The sequence below is a fragment of the Podarcis raffonei genome, chromosome 6 (genome assembly GCF_027172205.1).
Source record: "Podarcis raffonei isolate rPodRaf1 chromosome 6, rPodRaf1.pri, whole genome shotgun sequence".
Classification (NCBI taxonomy): Eukaryota; Metazoa; Chordata; class Lepidosauria; order Squamata; family Lacertidae; genus Podarcis; species Podarcis raffonei.
The window spans coordinates 76,683,827-76,704,376 of record NC_070607.1 but is presented as its reverse complement, the minus strand read 5'-3'; the positions used below and the strand labels follow the sequence as shown (position 1 = coordinate 76,704,376).

At 45.7% G+C, this 20,550-nt stretch overlaps 1 protein-coding gene and 1 non-coding gene across 5 annotated transcripts in view; one reads left to right on the top strand and one right to left on the bottom strand.

Moving 5' to 3' along the window:
• SRC (SRC proto-oncogene, non-receptor tyrosine kinase) overlaps positions 1–20,360 on the bottom strand; it is an 87,616-nt gene extending 67,256 nt beyond the window's left edge. For 2 of the 4 annotated variants that reach the window (XM_053394083.1, XM_053394082.1), the window contains exon 1: positions 19,276–20,360. The gene's annotated coding sequence lies outside the window, so the exon portion shown is untranslated. The remainder of the gene's footprint in view (positions 1–19,275) is intronic. The other 2 variants (XM_053394084.1, XM_053394085.1) reach the window with 1 other exon arrangement.
• Positions 16,400–16,473, top strand: TRNAV-UAC (transfer RNA valine (anticodon UAC)). Its single transcript has one exon. It is a non-coding gene; the product is annotated as a tRNA-Val (tRNA).
• Positions 20,361–20,550: the final 190 nt, after the last annotated feature.

Here is a 20,550-nt window from a genome sequence, read left to right as displayed (position 1 = left end):
ACGTCATTTTGAGCGCCTGCGCATGCACAAGCAGCGAAACCTGGAAGTAACGCGCTCCGTTACTTCCGGGTTGCCGCGGAGCGCAACCCAAAAGCGCTCAACCTGAAGAACATTCAATCCGAGGTATGATTGTACGTACAACGGTACCTCGGGTTAAGAACTTAATTCGTTCTGGAGGTCCGTTCTTAACCTGAAACTGTTCTTAACCTGAGGTACCACGTTAGCTAATGGGGCCTCCCACTGCTGCCACGCCACCGCCGGCGATTTCTGTTCTCATCCTGAAGCAAAGTTCTTAACCCGAGGTACTATTTCTGGGTTAGAGAAGTCTGTAACCTGAAGTATCTGAAGCGGTACCCAAGGTACCACTTTACTTCAATGGCTGCCTTTGGCCTGTGGGCCTAAGGTTCCCTGTTAAGTTCTTATTTAATATAAGTGAAAGCTACAGTGGTACCTCGGGTTAAGTAGTTAATTCGTTCCGGAGGTCTGTTCTTAACCTGAAACTGTTCTTAACCTGAAGCACCACTTTAGCTAATGGGGCCTCCAGCTGCTACCACCGCCACACGATTTCTGTGCTCATCCTGAAGCAAAGTTCTTAACCCGAGGTACTATTTCTGGGTTAGCGGAGTCTGTAACCTGAAGTGTCTGTAACCTGAAGCATATGTAACCCGAGGTACCACTGTATTCACTTTGTGGGCCTGTAACAAATTTATTGCTAAACAGGCTAACGCTCAGGTACATAAGAAACTGGAAGTAACCAAGACAAGAAACTAAAGGGTGGAGTCTTAGCTTCAACCCGTAACAACTGGAGAAAATGCCATTACCCATTACTACGTTCCCCATCTCTAGGGGTAAATCATTGCACGCATGCATGTTTTTCTGGGGGAAGAGAGCACCTCTCCTATCTACCAACAGAATTGTGAGCTTTCTGTGACTTAATAAGTCTTTACTGAAGATATCTAGCATAGCTATTAATAGTCTACAGAAAGCAGTTGCTTTTATGCTCTGCTTTCTATGCCAAGGCTAGCTAGCTCGAGTCTTAAAAACAAACATCTTTGTTTAGGCTGAATGTGTTTCCCCTGGACCTTCAAAGACTGCATGCATCGACACGCAACACATCTCTTTATTCCGTCATGCTGCTTGGCTCATGCTCTACAAAGGAGCTTCAGCCTAGCAATTGGGAGATCTAAAGAGCCCTGGTCTTAAAGGGACACTTTGTAGTTCATGGGCTCAGGAAGATGAAACCTACCGTTTTCTTTAAGGTGTTAGTTTCCCCTGGCTGTGAAAAACAACACACAACTGGTCATGCCAGCAAAGTCTTCAGTAATACTAACAGACTGAAATTCTCAGCTGGTTTGGGCAACAGCTTCTGTTTTCCAGATAAGGCAGGTAGGTATTCTATAGAACAGAGATAACCAACATGGTGCCCTCCACAAGTTGCTGATCCCTGATGATTGACTATGCTGCCTGGTGTTGATGGGAGCTGTAGTCCAACAACCTTTGGAGGGCGCCATATTGGCTACCATTAGATAGCTTGTTTGCTCTGCATGTTCTGAAAATGCTGGTGACTAATAGCATCATGCTGTACTATTAAAATCCTTATAAGTGCATTTGAGATCCAGGTAGATTATAATAGTGAGTGGATTGAGGCCCATGAATCACCCTCCCTCCCCCTCCCCACCAAAAAATATTTTCCTGGGAGTTTGCAACTAGTGGTGAGTAGGTCTGCTTTGGAGATAAACAGATGGCTGCTGAACAAAGAGGCCCAAAGCCAATTGGGATGAGTTTCTTACCTAACAGCTGCCCCACATGTGCTCATTCTCTCACTTACCACCCACAAACATCTATCAAAATAGAACAGCCTTGTTCTTGCACATGCTGACTTCCTACTCACTGTGTGCTTTAAAACTCAATTGTCCATTATATTAATTAAAACATAGGAATAACATTTTTTAACACTGATTTCCTGAGTGGCATTCCTATGCACACTTCTCTGGGAGAAAGCCTCATTGAACACAGCAGGACCTACTTACCAGTAAACATGCGCTGGATGCTCCAGCAGTCTCTCACAAGCTCCTACAAAGCTGCCTTACAACAAGTTAGACCACTGGCCCATCAAGCTCAGTATTGTTTACATGCTGTCTTACAGTGACTCTCCAAGGTTTCACATAGGAGTCTTTCCCAGTCCTGTCTAAAGATGCTGGCAGTGCTCAAAATTAGCAAGGTCCCAGGCGCATTTAGCACCTGGCTATCAGTCACCTACAAGGGACACGGGTGGCGCTGTGGGTTAAACCACAGAGCCTAGGACTTGCCAATCAGAAGGTTGGCGGTTCGAATCCCCGTGACGGGGTGAGCTCCCGTTGCTCAGTCCCTGCTCCTGCCAACCTAGCAGTTCAAAAGCACGTCAAAGTGCAAGTAGATAAATAGTGACCGCTCCGGCGGGAAGGTAAACGGCCTTTCCGTGCGCTGCTCTGTTTCGCTAGAAGCGGCTTAGTCATGATGGTCACATGACCCGGAAGCTGTACGCTGGCTCCCTCGGCCATTAAAGTGAGATGAGCGCCGCAACCCCAGAGTCGGCCACGACTAGACCTTTACCTATCAGTCACTTACAGGTTTTAATATTTGGTTGGGAGCCGCCCAGAGTGGCTGGGGAAAGCCAGCCAGATGGGCGGGGCATAAATAACAGTATTATTAATTATTATTATTATTATTACTTAAAGTCTCACCCATGAAAGCTTACTCTACTGATTCACTGCTATGCCATACTCTCCCCACTCAGCCATAGACCTGCAGCTTTTCAATTTCCAAACCAATCCCATCTTTGCAGCAAATCAATACGTTTGATAATTAGCTGCATATTGGACTTTTCCATCCTGTGCTGCAACTAACAAAGCAGAATTACTGATGGCACAGAGGACAACTCCCAAGGCAGTCATATTAAGGTTTCTTCATAATATAAATTTCCTTTTTTTTAATAAGATATTTATTAAGATTTTTTAAAGTATTACAATAAAAATGAAAAAATAACAAAAATACAAAATAAAAAGAGTTAAAAAACACACAGATTTTCCATTGCTTATTTTCCTTTAGCTTGTTTCCCGGACCTCCTCATACCTCCCTTTTTTGTATTCCACTTCAAATTGTTGGTTCAGCAAATCCTTACCATAAGATTTTTACCTATTTTTAACCCTTTTTTCATATTCTCTTAAAGCATTACAGCTGGAAACCACTTAATTTCTATCCAACATCATTCTAACATTCATTAATTTTACAATATTTCTGTAGATAGTCTTTGAATTTCTTCCAATCTTCTTCCACCGACTCTTCTCCCTGGTCTCGGATTCTGCCAGTCATTTCTGCCAATCCCATATAGTCCATCACCTTCGTCTGCCATTCTTCCAAAGTGGGTAGATCTTGTGTCTTCCAATACTTTGCAATGAGTATTCTTGCTGCTGTTGTAGCGTACATAAAAAAAGTTCTGTCCTTCTTTGGCACCAATTGGCCGACAATGCCGAGAAGAAAGGCCTCTGGTTTCTTCAGGAAGGTATATTTAAATACCTTTTTCATTTCATTATAGATCATTTCCCAGAAAGCCTTAATCCTTGGGCACGTCCACCAAAGGTGAAAGAATGTACCTTCAGTTTCTTTACATTTCCAACATTTATTATCGGGCAAATGATAGATTTTTGCAAGCTTGACTGGGGTCATGTACCACCTGTATATCATCTTCATAATATTCTCTCTTAAGGCATTGCATGCCGTAAACTTCATACCTGTGGTCCATAACTGTTCCCAGTCAGCAAACATAACGTTATGTCCAACATCTTGTGCCCATTTAATCATAGCAGATTTCACCGTTTCATCCTGAGTATTCCATTTCAACAGCAAGTTATACATCTTTGACAAAATCTTAGTTTTGGGTTCTAACAGTTCTGTTTCTAATTTTGATTTTTCCACCTGGAAGCCAATTTTCTTGTCCAAATTATATGCCTCCATTATCTGATAATAATGAAGCCAATCTCGCACTTTGTTTTTTAGTTTCTCAAAACTCTGCAGTTTCAGTCTATCTCCCTCTTGTTCCAAAATTTCCCAATATTTCAGCCATTTGGCCTCCATATTGAGCTTTTTCTGGGCTTTTGCTTCCATTGGTGACAGCCACCTTGGGGTTTTATTTTCCAATAAGTCCTTATATCTTATCCAAACGTTAAACAATGCTTTCCTGACGATATGGTTTTTAAATACTTTATGCGCTTGGACCTTGTCATACCACAGATATGCATGCCATCCAAATACATTGTTAAAACCTTCTAAGTCCAAAATGTCTGTGTTTTCCAGAAGCAGCCATTCTTTCAACCAGCAAAAGGCTGCTGATTCATAGTAAAGTTTAAAGTCTGGCAGGGCAAATCCACCCCTTTCCTTTGCATCAGTTAATATCTTAAATTTTATTCTGGGCTTCTTGCCCTGCCAGACAAATCTAGAAATATCTCTCTGCCACTTCTTGAAACAGTCCATCTTGTCCACAATTTGCAATGTTTGAAACAAAAACAGCATTCTAGGCAATACATTCATTTTTATCACAGCAATACGACCCAACAGTGAAAGCTTCAAGTTCGACCAAATTTCTAAGTCTTTTTTCATAATTATCTTTAAATAAGTTCCCATTTTTGGCTGTCATATTAATCCCCAGGTATTTCACTTTCTTAACCACAGTCAAGCCTATCTCATTCTGAAACCTCTCTCTTTCAATCGGTGTTAAATTTTTCTCTAAAACCTTAGTTTTTAACTTGTTCAGTTTTAATCCTGCCACTTGACCAAATTCTTGAATTAGTTCTAAAACCCTTTTAGTACTAGATTCTGGCTCCTGTAACGTCAATACTAAGTCATAATATAATATTACCAATAAGAAGTGTATCAATCTGTCAAAATCACCAGCTGTGAATGAAATCTGCTCCCTGGCATGGTTCATTGTGAAAAATGTAATCAAGAATAAGTTTATAAAACTTATCGTGGGTAAAAGCCTAACAGAAACAAAAGGCTCACTAAAGATCCAACATACCTAAAACAGTGGGGTAGATTCTCCATTAAATAGCAACTTAGTTGTCCCACTATTTCAAGCATCCTGCATAAACACAGATACAAATTACCCCTTCATTGTTTCTGTCTTTGGTACTAGAAAGAATAGAAATCTCTCCCGGTTCTCACCTTTTACCTCCTTGATTGGTTGCTGAAATTTGCCAATGACCCATCTGTGTCTGGGTCCTTCCACACTAGACTTTAGTGTGCAACAACCATGTTTTGCTTAGTTACCTATCACGAGGTATCCACCCAATGCCATCACCAGGTCATTGTCATCCTGTATTATCTTAAGACAAATGCACAATGCGCCATTCTAACCCTGCTCAAATTTGATTGGCAGTATTACCCTCAAACAGATAAAAGCTAGCTAACCAGGGGAACCCCTTGGCCCTAAGCCACCAATTTAGAATCAAGGCTAATAGTTTACATTTAGCATTGAATCTGGACTCACTGCTGTGTGGGTGGCACCACGATATTACCCTGTCGCACAATTAATTACATACAATACAAATTCTTACTGGCAACCATAACAAGTACTTGTTGATTAGCTCTAAATGCAGAGGTAGGGATTGCCAAGGTCACCCAGGAACCAATGACGAAACCAGAATCTACAGCTACAATCCAATGCACACTTACCTTGGAGAAAGCTCCATTGAATATGTGATTTACTTCTGAGTAAACATGCAAAGGACTGTGTTGTAGGTCTTCAAGCAGAGCCTTGATTTGCATGACTAAACATTTAATTAATAATAATAATTTTTATTTATTATTTATTTATTCATTCCTTACTCATCTGGTTTGGTTTCCTCAGCCACTTTGGGCAGCTTCCAACAGAATATTAAAAACACGATAAAACATCAAACATTAAAAACTTCCCTAAACAGGGCTGCCTTCAGATGTCTTCTAAAAGTCAGACAATTGTTTATTTCCTTGACATCTGATGGGAAGGCATTCCACAGGGCGGGTGCCACCACTGAGAAGGCCCTCTGCCTGGTTCCCTGTAACTTGGCTTCTCACAGTGAGGGAACCGCCAGAAGGCTCTCAGAGCTGGACCTCAGTGTCTGGGCAGAACGTTGGCAAATTCACTTAATTTATGCTGCTAAATGAGTTGTTGAAGAAACAGTGTTTCTTTCCCTAATGAAGGGCCCCGGATACAAAATGCCTAGCTGTCACTTGATCCGGTCAGCAGTTCTGTACAAGTTGCTTACTTGTAAGGGAGCAGCATAATATTTTTCCCTAGTTCTTGCATCAAACCTCTATCCTTGTAAAGCAAAAGATTTCTCCTTGCTTTTGTACCTCACAGGCTAAACACTCCAGAATGTTTAGTCTCAACTCTGAAGGGTAAATAGTGCAAGTCTGAAGTCAGAGCCAGACCAGTTTCCCCCACTGCAAGACAGCACAGCCAACCTTGATCCATGTTACACTCTAAGACTTCCTTTCTTGAGCGCTCCTATTAACCCCTGAATAAAATTGTTCACAATATGGAAAAGTTCGGCTCACACCTTTGCTTTCCCCATATCAGCATCTGAATACTGTGCACAGGCGCCATCAACCCAGAAGTCGGTCCCCACACTGTGCTGGTAAGAGTGGGCGGCAGCAGGGGTTGCCATGTGCCGATGGGCTGCTACCGGCCCATGGGCCTTAGGTTGCCGACCCCTGGTTTAGACTAGGGACTTCCCACTCTGTAGCTGAGATGCTAGCCCTACTCAGAACAGACCCATTGAAATTAATAGACACAACTAACTTATGGTACATTAACTTCATCTGGTGTAGTCTGAGTAGGACTAGCATTAGATGAGACAATCCTCAGGCTCTTAGCCATTATGCTGAGAATCAGGTCCCGTAGGCACTCAAGATTTTGCTGCCCTGCTGCCGCCTCCCAGCAAGTGCACAGTGTTGCACACAAAAGCTGGTGCTCAAGGAATATCCTTTCCCAGGTTTTCCTCGCAACTCCACCCCGTCTCCCTTGCCTCCCCACAATTCATCTGACTGGGCTGCCTCTCAAGCAATCCTGGCAGCAGCTTCCCAAGACCCGAGAGGCCACCCACCATGCAGATGATGACTGCAGCAGCAATCTGCAGGCACCTGAAGCCTATGCACAATCTGGCAGACAGAAACGCAGAACAGAACTTCTCCAGGCGGTGATTAGAATGCATGCTGTTCTTTTCATTTGCAACTCCCTTCCAGCATCACACCTAAGGCAGCCCAGATGGCTCTGATAAGAAATTTATACCCCTCTCCTTTGGGTTCTGCAACTCTTAAGGGCATCCGTGTGCCATGCCCAAGGAAGGAAAGTGAGAGATTTAGGACTCCCACTGCTTCTGATATCCATTTCGGATCCAGCAACTCTGGCGTAAGAACACAAGGAAAGTCTGCAGGATTAGGCCAATGGCCCATCTAGTCCAACATCCTGTTCTCACAATAGACGACAAGATGAAAAAAAGTAGACTGAACCTCAACATCAGAATGACTAGCCCAAAGCAAACATTATTTGTATTTCATGAGTTAGCAACATAGTGGGGGGAAAGTAGTTTGTCATGAGCAACATGGTGAGGCATAAGCCAGGTAAGGCCTCGCCTATTACTGGCATGCGCTACTGACAATGCACGATAGGATTGGTTCAAACCACCACAAGGGCAAGGCTATAGCTGCAGGACCATAATGGTGCAGATTCGCCTAATGACTTGTGTAATCTGGTGATGAAGCTGGGTTTTTGATGCAAGGTCATCTGGTTAAGAACTGGAGAGAGAGAGAGAAAGTAAGAGGAAAGGGCTGTAGCTCATTTTCAGAGCATCTGCTTTGCACAGAGAAGGGCTTGGGTTCAACCCTCACCTTCGCCAGGTAGGTGTAGGAGAAACCATTGCCTGAAATCCTAGAGAGCCACTGCCAGTCATTATGGACCTGGAGTAGCAGAATGATGCTCTTCAGATGTTGTTGGGTCTCCAGCTCCTTTAATTCCTGGCCACTGGCCGCACTGGCTGGGGCGAAGGGTGTTGGAAGTCCAACATCATCTGTAGGGCATCTTGTTGGCTAGCCCTGGTGTAGACAGTAGGGAGTTAGATGGACCAACTCTCTGGCTATGTATAAGGCTGCTGCTCCGATGTTCCCAAGAGTTTGATTACAATTTAGCACTCTGAACAGAAGATGAGAAAACTGTTTCCTTCAAAGTGTTATGAAATTAAGCTAATCTCAATCAGGCCTGACTTTCAAAAACCTGCTGCACTGCACCACTGTGCCCTTGAAATAATTTTGGTGGCCAGAGAATTACGGGAATCAATCCCTAAACACAGATACTTTTTTTTTGCAAACTTTAGGGGAGGTCTGTACAAGTATGTCCAGAAACTGGCCAATGAGCAAAAGATAGCATTTACATGTCTTGCTCCGCCCACCTTTGCCTCTGACCCCACCCACTACTTGAACATGGTCCTTGAAAGAGTTTCCAGAACGGAATGTGGCCCTTGGCTCCCCAACATTTTAAATAGCAATTTCCAATGAACAAAATCATTAAACTATCAGCCAAGGAGGCAGGATCAGCAATTAAAACTAAGGGGGGGAAACATTATCCGCCACATACGATGAGAACCTGCTGAAATAATGCAGTATTTGACAACCAGCAAAAAAACAGCACAGGAGCCAACTGTACTTTGTGGAGCAGGGTGTTCCATAATATAGGTGGAGCCACCAAGAAGGCTCTCTCTCTCTTGTCTCATTCATATACGTTTTCATCCTAGGTGAGACAAGGAGCTGGACCTCTCCTTCTGATCTTAGGGAGCAGGCAGGATGATCCCCAAGGTATCCTGGACTGAAGCTATTTAGGACTTCGATAAAAGATAGTCACCCAAACTTCGTGCCCAGAAGCAAACTGGTAATCAGTGCAGATGTTGGTGGAATGTGATAAGTGTGCATACCCAACAACGTCATTGTGGTTGCATTCTGGACCAGCTGAAGCTTCCTAAGGTTTTCAACCCCATGTTAGAGCATGTTGGAAGAACCCAGCTATGGCTTCTTTGTCTTGTTACCCAGGAGACTGTTGCTTGCTTCAGGTAACCAGGCAAATAGCTGTTTCCTAGTCTGGAAATAGTCCTACCAATAGCTGTACATTTGGAGCATCACAAACAGCACTCTCAGAAGCCAATTTTTCAAAAACATTTCCTCAAATAGAGATACACTAAATCTCAACTTCATATTACTAAAGGGGAAGTTGATGACAACAGAGGTTTGAATAAATTTCCTAAGGGGAATGCACATCAGAGACAGAATTAGATCTCAAAACTTCCCACTTCCCTGTCTTATGCTAAGATCACACTTCGGATCACATGACCACAGTTTGATTTGTTTGTAGTTTTCCTCAAGTACATACCTCATTTAGCAATGGATAGCAAGCACACTGGTGAGACTCTGAACGGCAACAATGGCCTGATCTTTAAGGCTGCTAAGCAAAAATCTGAAGATTAGGGGACATTATGAGTTGGGTGGCTTGCCATATGGTGCCATAATGCTTCAAAATGCGAGGCATTAATTGTGTTTAGAGCCAAGATGAAAATGGATCATTATATTAATCCTTCAAAACAAAAGGACATCCATTACAGAAATGGACTAGGCAGCAGTCGAGAGCAGACCATTTCAAGACGCTCCCACAGAGCTAAGCATAGGATATGAGTCTATGCTCCTACATGGCAGGACCAGTTCAGCAAAGCATCTCCAAATCATCTGTGACATCCCAAATGGTGGACTACATTACATCACTTAGGCTAGGAAGTATTTGTGAACCAGCCCTAGCTGTGTGAATTAGCTCCTAGAACTAGCCTCTGCCCTCCCCCCCACCCCGGCAAAATCAATTGATTAGCAATGTGCATTTCAAGAGATGGAAGAAGCTAAAGCAGATCCTAATAGCTGGGGTCCCCTCCCTTGAAATGTTGCTTACAATTTAGGAGTGGCTTTTCAAGTTGCTTCGCAGTGTTAAACAGATCTCCTTACACACACCTAGGGTACAGTACTTCCAAAAGGTACCCCTGACCGTTAGGTCCAGTCGCAGATGACTCTGGGGTTGCTCATCTCGCTCTATAGGCCAAGGGAGCCGGTGTTTGTCCGCAGGCAGCTTCCGGGTCATGTGGCCAGCATGACTAAGCCGTTTCTGGTGAACCAGAGCAGCACACGGAAACGCCGTTTACCCTCCCACTGGAGCGGTACCTATTTATCTACTTGCACTTGACATGCTTTTGAACTGCTAGGTGGGAAGGAGCTAGGACTGAACAACAGGAGCTCACCCCGTCGCAGGGATTCAAACTGCTGACCTTCCGATTGGCAAGCCCTAGGCTCTGTGGTTTAAACCACCTCCCTCTTGTGGAGTTGCCATGGTGGGGTTGGAGCGGGGGGAGGGGTCCATTAGATTTCTGGTTCTTTGAATGCTTTGAAGGTTGCATCATAGGGTTCCAAGTCTCCATGACCTGTAAATATGGAGTGCAGAACACACTGGTTGGAGTTGATGGGAGTTATAGCCCGAAACGTCTGCAGAATACCAGTTTAGAGAAGGCTGCTTTATTAATATCACTGACCATCAAATCATGAAAGGATGAGAAAAGAGTCACCTCTCCAGTCAGAAGCACCACCATATCTTCAGGCCTGAATGACACCAAGACCAATTTATCAAACCAGCAACATAACATTGTGAATCTGAACTGCTCCAGTTTGAGATACAAGTGAAGTGCTGCATGTTTGAAAGCTCCCCCAGTGCAAAAACACCCTGCACGTAATAAAAACTGAGTGTCAGGGAGATGGCTTCACACCCACAAGCTGCTTCCAGAAGTTCCGGGAAAGGCTTTCTGACTAACTCATTCTAGCAAGCAGTTCCAAATAGCTCATTTTAAATACACCCGCTGGACTACAGCCACTAGCTTAGAGGAATCAGAAGAGAGGTGATGACTTTTCAAGGAAACTTGTGAAGGGTTTTAACACCAGCTGAAGTGAGAGATCATCAGGAGGCTTTCCAGCAAGGCTATGCAACAGGAGGCCAGAAGCATTGAGGAAGTGAGGTCACCTGAGATTCCCCACCAGATATAAAAGCGCCAGCTACAAACTGAGCTGTAAAGTAGGCAGCGCAGGAAACAATAGATCTTTGGATAGCCGTTCAAATTTCCTAAATTCATGCCAGAAATAAAATTTAAAGTGTAGTCATTAGTAGAAGAGGCTTTAAAAATAGTGTGTGTGTGTTTCTTTAGAAGTCTATCAAAGGAAAGAGAGGCAGCTGGATTAAATCAGGTCACTTCAGGGAACTCAGCTTGTGTACTCCTCCCAAAAAGACTGGTGCTCATTAGCAAACCAATAATAAGTACTCAACCTAGGGTTTCATGAATGACCAAGAAAGCCAATCTAATCTCCTCACACAAAATGCACCAGGGCAGTTTTCCAGCACAAATGAATGGGCACTGCACAACAGCACTTACTCCTACAGATTGCAGAAACTCAGGCAAGCAGAACTCAGAATCACCTCTCCCTCTGATAAATCTAGTTAAAATTGCTGCAATTCCAGATGTTCTCCACTGCACTTCCTTCTCAGGCCCCTCCCCCATTTTTTTTTTTACACAAATATATGTCATTGGCACAATAATAGCACATTAATGGTGGGTTTAGGTAAGGTAAAGGACCCTTGGATGGTTAAGTCCAGTCAAAGGCGACTATGGGGTTGCGGCGCTCATCTCGCTTTCAGGCTGAGGGAGCTGGCTTTTGTCTACAGACAGCTTTCCGGGTCATGTGGCCAGAGTGCACGGAAACGCCGTTTACCTTCCTGCCACAGCGGTACCTATTTATCTACTTGCACGGGTGTGCTTTCGAACTGCTAGGTAGGCAGAAGCTGGGATAGAGCAACGGGAGCTCACTCCGTTGCGGGGATTCGAACCGCCAACCTTCCAGTCAGCAAGAGTCTCAGTGGTTTAGTCCGCAGCACCACCTGTGTCCCTATGGTGGGTTTATACTGGACCATCCACACATATTTCCTCTGTATTAGTTGTTCTGCAATGCTTTCCTAATGTTACTGCATCTGGAAGGGCACTCTTGCACTACGGTGCAACAAAAGGAGAACAAGAGAAAACCAGCCCAAGATTTCAGCAGGAAGCTATGGGACATGCACAGTCTGGAAATAAAACAGTTATGACCGCCCCAAAACCTTTGGAGTATGGAAAGTGGGATTTCACAGAACCACCCTGATGCCATCATGAATGCACAATAAAAAAGATGTCTGGAGGGGTCCCTCCAGACCCTTCTACCAGTAACATTAATGGTAATGGTAATGGGACCCCTGACAGTTAGGTCCAGTCTTGACCGACTCTGGGGTTGCGGTGCTCATCTCGCTTTATTGGCCGAGGGAGCCGGCGCACAGCTTCCGGGTCATGTGGCCAGCATGACTAAGCTGCTTCTGGCGAACCAGAGCAGCGCACAGAAAAGCCGTTTACCTTCCCGCCGGAGTGGTACCTATTTATCTACTTGCACTTTGATGTGCTGTCGAACTGATAGGTTGGCAAGAGCAGGGACAGAGCAATGGGAGCTCACCCCGTCGCAGGGATTTGAACCGCTGACCTTCTGATCGGCAAGTCCTAGGCTCTGGGGTTTAACCCACAGCACCACCCGCGTCCCTACCAGTAACATTAGATGAGCATAAAACTGAAAGATAGGAGAGTTGATCAGCAGGCTGCATTCTGGTCCAAAAGGATGCACAACATCTGGACTGGGTCTGTTAGCTAGGAAGATGCTGAAAAGCTACATGTCAAACACAGCAAACTGCTCAGAGCTGCTCCCACACACAGAGACACACATTTAGGACTGAAGCATCATTTCAGACCTCATCTAGTCCTAGAACAATAAAACACACCAGCGGTTCATTTCCTTCTTTATCAAGGGAAATGTGTGCATTCCTTTTTGTACCTGTTCTTTCGAGCTGTGTTATAAACTGAGATATATAAGCTGGAAGCTAAATGGCACCTTAAACCTAGGTTATGAGCACAACAACAGAATGTCTGGACACGCTTTTTTATAACGAGAATACAAAGCTGAAAATGAATGAACTGCAGCTAAAATATTATGTTCATTTTTCACATGGACTAGTCCTTCCCCTGCCCAGCCCCCTAATATTCTTAAGAGGGTCTCTTCTCCAGTCTTCAGAGAGTAGTGGGGGAAGTGGGGAGGCAGAAAAAGGTCCTCCTTTCCTTCCACTCTGCAGTTTTAATCCGAAACCTTAGGCGCAGGATTGTGCCCGGAGCTCAGGAACTGCTCGCACTAATGAAATTCCATGTTGCAAAATGCGCCTAGAACAATGGGAGTTTTGAATGCTGCTTTTGAGCCCCCAAATGATTTATATTTAATACCCAGTGGTGTGTATGTGTATATGCATTATCCCTTCCTGTTCAGGAGAAGATGTGAATAGTGATAACTGGGACATGTGATTCATTGTTTTCGATGGGTACCTCTAGGCAACTGCCAGGTCATCCCTTGATGGAGGGGAATTCCAGACTTCACCCATGAGCAAGTCACCAGTGACTTTCCAATGACCTGTTACTTCCACGTTCCATGTCAGAATAATATTTCACTGGATTTTCAACCTCAAACAAGTGGTTTGAAACATATTTTATCATTACTAAACAGCACCCAACTTTGTTACTGAAGAAACCGATGTTTCTAGAATGCTCAGAATGAAAACTGTTTTGATTGGGACAATTAACTTCCTTTTCCATGTGTTCCATGTTTGAAGAATCACTTTCACATCTATTCCAGATTGAAGATGCACATGCACCTAGGTGTGCACTCATTTCTGGGAAAGTATGGACCACGAAGCATGCAATTATGCCAACCACTATCCATCATTAACCCGGCTTTCAATTTACATGACAGTTTTATGGGTCTAAGATGTACAGCTAAGATTCAGACTACCAAAACAATAGTCAACATGCTTACAGAATTCCTCAGGGCAGAAAAAGTGAATCATTTCCCTGCTGTTAAGCCAGTTTCATTTCATATTAGATATCCATCTGTCTTCACTTCCCCCACCCAAAAATGGAAGAACTGATCTCTAGATCTACTCAAAAGAGGCCTACTAGTAATACTTTCTAACAACAACAGCAAACATTTTCTAATTCTAGCAGTGGTTTGTATTGCCTCTCAATCTAAGTCCCCACCCCCCTTAAAACCAATCAGCTGAACAATGGGAGGGTTTACCTTGGAAGATGTTGATAAGCCTTATCCCACATGGTTTTGAAAGAAGAGAAATAATTCAAGTCAAGTGAAGAGCATCCTACCATGGAAGGACTTGCTCCAGATCAGGGATGGTGCTGATAATGCCAAGGTTGCAGGTTTGATCCTTGTAAGGAACAGCTGCATATTCCTGCATGGCAGGGGGTTGGACTAGATGATCCTCAGAGTCCCTTCAATCTATACAATTCTATGATTCTATGATCTGGAGGGCCACAAATTCCCCACTCCTGCTCTTGTCTACCGAAGAGCATGCTACTGTATATCACAATAGTGTGTAATAGGATTATTAGAATCTCAGTAATAATAATAATAATAATAAATTTTATTTGTATCCTGCCCTCCCCGGGCAAAGCCAGGCTCAGAGCAGCTAACAGGTAAAAATAGCACAGTGTACATAAAATCACACAGTCAATTAATTAAAATACATTCTAGAATCAATTCAGAATCAAATTAATGGCAACCATCGGGTTAGAGTTCTACGAAGATTACAGAAGGAGAGAGGGGGTCAGACTGTGTCAAAGGCCTGGCGGAACAGCTCCATCTTGCAGGCCCTGTGGAAAGATGTCAAGTCTCTTGTGACAGAGCGTTCCACCAGATTGGGGCCACAGCCGAAAAAGCCCTGGCTCTGGTTGAGGCCAGTCTAACCTCCCTGTGGCCCGGGATCTCCAAGATGTTTTTATTTGAAGACAGTAAGGTCCTCCGTGGGACATACACACTTTACTGTACTGTACACACTTTACTGTATAGTTCCCTGCTGGCAACAGAATGTCCCTAAAAGAGCCATGAAAGAGCTAGCTTGGTTTAAAACTGAAAGGAAGGAACCAGCACTCCCTGACTCATTACAGCTGGAAGAGATGCTTCACCACGAGTCATTTTCACTTGCCTTTCAAGTGTCCTGGAAAACCAGCCGAGTAGCTGACCAATGCTGCTAATCACTCATCTCATAATGGGACAGCTTTGGCCTATACTTTTTCCTCTTTCTTTTTAAGAGGGGGGGGCGTAATCTTAAGGAGTTCACCAATACATACTCCTTGGCAACCAAGTCATGACTCCCATGCCCAAAAGAGCCCTCACCGATTAGACATGGCAAGGTTTTCATCTTATTTGACAACAGTGATGGCTGCAACCCACCAGTGGTGCAAAAGGCTGGGAGGTCAACAGTAGGTGGCGCCAGAGCCAATGAGAGACAGAACCAGCTAATTCTGGTATTATCCTCCTCCCTGCGGAGTTCTTCAAATGCAACATTGAGACTGAGGAGGAGGAGACTGATAGCTGTGCCACCCCTGGATTGGTGGAAAGTAAGGAGGTAGACAGTCAGGGGCGGGGATAGATGAGGTTGGTGGGGCAATGTCCCATTCATCTTGATGGGCAAGCTGCCTCTGCTTAACAATTGCCCAATGGCACCTCCAGGGTTCTGAAGACTCTCGGGCATGGGTCTCCCAGCCTGGAAGAGGGAAGGCATGCAAACTGAAAACTGTCATAGGTTTCCACATCCTGGATACTTTGAGTGAAATAAAAATGGGAAGGGATGTGGACCCTTTTCTGGATCCTGCACCCTGGCAAATGCCCAACCTTGCCAGCCTCTGAAGCTAGGCCTACAGACTCATGAAGAACAATGCTTATCAAAAAAGCCAACACACATACTCATCTGTGAGCCAGATTAAGAGCAGGATCAGACCCTGGCAGGTGTGTGCATGCATGTGAGTCAGTCCTTGGTGTTGGAAACTCTCATGTCTATCATGGAATGGCAGCAGCACAGGTAAGGAGGAGCCCTGTGGCACCTTAAAAAGGGACTAGATTCATTGCAATGGGCAGTGTAAAAATTATAGGGGCTTACCACCCAAAAATGTGGGAGTCTTCAAGGGGTCTTGTCACTCTAATTGTATGTTTATTCCTGTTCGTTTGTTTAAAAAAAGCACTCCTAGCTTTGAGTTCTTTCCCATATGCTGGATGTGGGGCAGCTGACATTGCATCAGAAGTGGACTGGCAGCAAATTCAGGACAGGCAAAAAAGGAAAATAATTCTACACACATTCCATAATTACCTTATGGAATTCACTGACATGAATGATGGCCATGGCCCTTGGGGAATGCTGTAGCTCAGTGGTACAGCATCTGCTTTACATGCAGAAGGTCCCAGGTTCAATCCCTGGCAATTCCTGGTAGGACTGGGAATGTCCCCTGACTGATAACTCTATAGAGCAGCTGCCAATCAGTGCAGGCAATACTTATCAATGGTATAAGGCGGATCCCTATGTGCCACTTTAGATAGCTCGGGACAGGGGGTGGGGATAAGGGAACCTGTGACCCTCCAGATGATGCCAGGAGCATCAATGAAAGCCTTAGCAGATGCCTTGGGCCCATGGGCACAGGGTTGGTGACCGCAGATCTATATGGCACGGTATGTTATGCCGATCTAGGACCCCAACAATGAGAGTAGAGGAGCAACAGCCAGAAAGTCTGCAGAGCAGGCAAACTTTTGCCATCTCTCCCTGCTCTGCATTTATTGCTGCTCTCCTTGCAAGGAAAGGAGAAGCACCAGAGCATCCTTGGAGGACCCAGACCCCACTGATTGGCAGCTGCTGAACCTGTGGCCAAGACTTCTGGCGAGGGGTAGGGAGATTTTAAATATATATATCCTGGGTTGACATGGCTGCCTTCTGGGCTAGGGAAGGGTGCATATCAGTGTTTGAGTTTTGTTTTTTATTTACTGGTAAGTGGGTGAGAATATCATTTTGTCTGGGTTTTTTGTTAGTGTGTTGTCAATGCTATTATCCCTGTTATTGGCAGGGCTGTTTTTTCATAAGCTGTATGGAATGTCAATGATCTATATATGATTTTTTTTTAACTTTATAAAGTATTTCAATATATGTTCTTCAATGCTTAGTTACTTGGAGGGCTTTCAGGTGACAAGTGACTACTAGGTTTAATAAATAATAATGATGATTAATAGCGATAACAGTATTAATGTTATATACCACTGAATGCCAGGTGCTTCAGACACACAACAGGAGAGGATCTGTTGCCTCCATTCTCTGCTTCTAAGCTTCCCAGGGACATCTGGCTGACTGTTGTTGGAAGGAGAGTGTTGGATGACCCTAATCACAGCAGAGATCCATCAAGACATTCTTCCTCCTTCCTATTGTGTATTTCACATGCACGCATCAAGTACCAGCATGTAAGTCACCCAAAAATACTGGTTGGATTTGAGCTTGCTTGAGTGCATTTGCTTCCAACCAGATTTTGCTATTCCCCACATGCCATCTCACATGCCAGGGGTTCCCTGGCCTTCAGGCAAGGCTTTACAAGGGTTCCCAGAGGCTGCAAAGAGGAGAAGGAGGTTACACAAGCCTTCCAAAGGACCCTTCATTATATGCACCCTTAGCATTTATGCAGCACATTCCATGGGTGTGAAGCACTTCCTGTAACATCATGTCACAGCAGGACTTCAAACAAACCCTGTAAGCTTGGTCTAGGATCTTCTCCGTATGCCTGCTGAGACAAGCAAGGGACTTGACCAAGGCCACCGGGTGAGTTTGTGACACGAGATAAAACGGACAGAAAGATGTCCTGATTTGCACTGGACACTCTGTGCATTGCACTCCAAGCAAGTTTGAAGGGAGAAGAAGATCCTGCAGTGGGAGAACACACAACTTTACTGGACACAAGAGCCCCCAAGAGAACAATAAGGGCACCTGAAGCCTTGCTAGTGACAAAAAAAAAGGCACTCCTACAGAGGACATTCTCTCTCCACTGCACAGAACGTACCAGTTTGCTCTTTTCTCTGGCAGCTACTAAGGAGTTAACTCTGCTCCCCTCTCGAATTCTTTGCAATTTTTCAGAGTAGAGCGCGCGCACACGCGCGCACACACACACCGTTTTGCCCTTCTCACTTAAAGGTCTTCGGGAAGATTGCCCAACCTCCGCTCCTGGAGAATGACGGACGTCGCCTTTATGTGACAATAAACTGGGTTGCCTCACATTACATCCGCCGGCTTCACGCCGCGCGCACACACAATAAAAGCAGCAGCGAGAAGTTACGAGGCGGCGATCTCCCCATTTATTAGTTAATTAAGTAGCACCCCAATTTTGCATGAGATTAAATCCTGCCAGGCTGCCAGCAGTTTTAAGGCGTGACCAGGTTAAAGAGAAGCGTTGTAGGCGTGCTCCTAGAACGATACTGCCACAACATAAACACAAACACTCGTAGTCTCTCGCCCCCCTGAAAATGAATATTTTACCAATCGCAAATTAAAAAATAAAAGGAGCTGGACTGGAAAAACCATCGAAGCGGGCATGATAAATATTTCATATTTTGGCCTAGATACAGCTCCCAGATTACCCCTCTCCCCCACCTTATTCCTTTGCCCAAGAGATTGGGTTGAATATATACTACGAGAGTGGGAGTGTGATGCGGGGAGAGAAAGTACAGTCCTAGATTAGGGAGCGAGCGGCGCATCATGCCCGCCGAAGCAGACGGAGAATCATAACAAAAGAAAGTGTATCGGAACCAAGTCGCGCACAAGACGATCCGGGGAAAGACTCTTCGCTTCCTTTCCGGGTGGTTTCGACCTTCCACGCGCCCCTCCCCAAACAAAAGCCCAAACCGAGCAAGCAGAACCATCACAACAACTCGTATCAGGAGACACCTTTCGTTGCCTCCTTTATAAAACAAAAAAGACCTCGGGACTTAATCCATCTGTGCCACTCGCAGGGAATGATTGCTGCCTTTCTAAAAAGACATCGAGGGGGAGCAGCAATAACGTTTGCTGGTCCTGCGGCTTTGATTTTCGCGTGCAGTCTCCCTCCTCCTCCTCCTCTGTCCAAGAACAGGATATTAACAAAGCTCGCTTAGTCAGTTGCAACCAAGGCTTAGTTAGTCAAGATCACGCCCGGCCGGAGACGCCGGGATATTAAGCACAGCAGTCCAATCCCCTCCCCGCAGCACCCGGCAGACACTTACCTTCCCTTTATTTCCTCTCTCTTTCAAGTCTCCTGGTGGCAAGAGAGAATCACGGGGGCCAGATGGAGACGCCTGGCTTCCTTCCTTCGCCCCGTCTCCTCCTCCCAACCACGGGAACCGGCCAGATCTTCAGCGGGGCCAAGCAGGGAGCAAACAAATGAATCGATGGCTCCGATTAAAAAAAAAAAAGGCGGGCGGGGGGCGGGATCGCAGACGGGAGGCTAGACGGCGCGCAAAGGCAGGACCCGGAGAGCTCAGGCGCTGGCCAGCCGGCGCGCTCCGGAGTTCCTCTCGCACATATAGCTTGGAAAGAGCCGCGATGGAAGAGAAACCAAGGCGCTCGCTTTGTGTGGAGCGAGCCAGTGAATGGGAGGGAGGATGCGTGTGTGTGCGCGCCGGAAGCGCGCTCTCGCGCTCGCTCTCTCTTTCCAGAGAGGCGTGCGCCTTTACAGAGCCGGTCTCCTGATGCCTTTGCCCCACAGCAACCTTTCCCGGTGCGCAGAAGGCTGGAGATCAGCAAATGGCTGGAGAGGGATGGTGAACTTGGAGCGCTTTCGAGAAGTGAGGTCAGCAGCCGAGGTACACGCCCGCCTGCGCCTCCGACACCGTCTCCTCTCTCTCCGCCCCCACCTCGCGCCAGAGATCCCTCAAGCTCTTCTCCGGCAGAAGCATCCAGCAAGGAATCCAAAGCTTCGTCGCCACCAGCGCCACTCCTTAGGCCCGTCCCCGTGGCACCGGGCGCCCTGGCGTCGACGCGCTACGCTCTCCAAACGCAGCGGCTGCCACCACCGTCAGCCTCGACTGCCTTGTTTTATACAGTATTTCATTTCTCTCTCTCTCTCTCTCTCGGTTTCTTTTTCCTCCTCCCCCTTCCAAAAAAGGAATATGGCAGCGGGGCCGGAAGCGGCTTTTAAGGAGGGAGGGGAACTCCCCCGCCTTCCTTCGCTAGCTGCCGCCTCCTCCTCGCCTCCACCTCCATCATCATCATCATCACCGGGGATCATCCACCCGCTTAGTTTTTCTAAAAGAGGCGACGGGGACAACAACAAAAAATGGAGCCCGCGGTGGCTCTGCCTGCCGGGGGAGTTGAGTTGGAGAGGGTATGGCGTAGTTGTGAGCAAAGGCGTGACGTCCGCAAGCAGCGAACTGACGTCGTGGGTGTCTTTTTTCGGCTCGGCCAGCGCTTGGAGAAGGCTTGGCTCGAGGGGGATGGTGGACTTTTAGGCAGGGAACTGAACAGGCTTCGAGGTTCCGCAGCGCCAAGAATTACGCAGA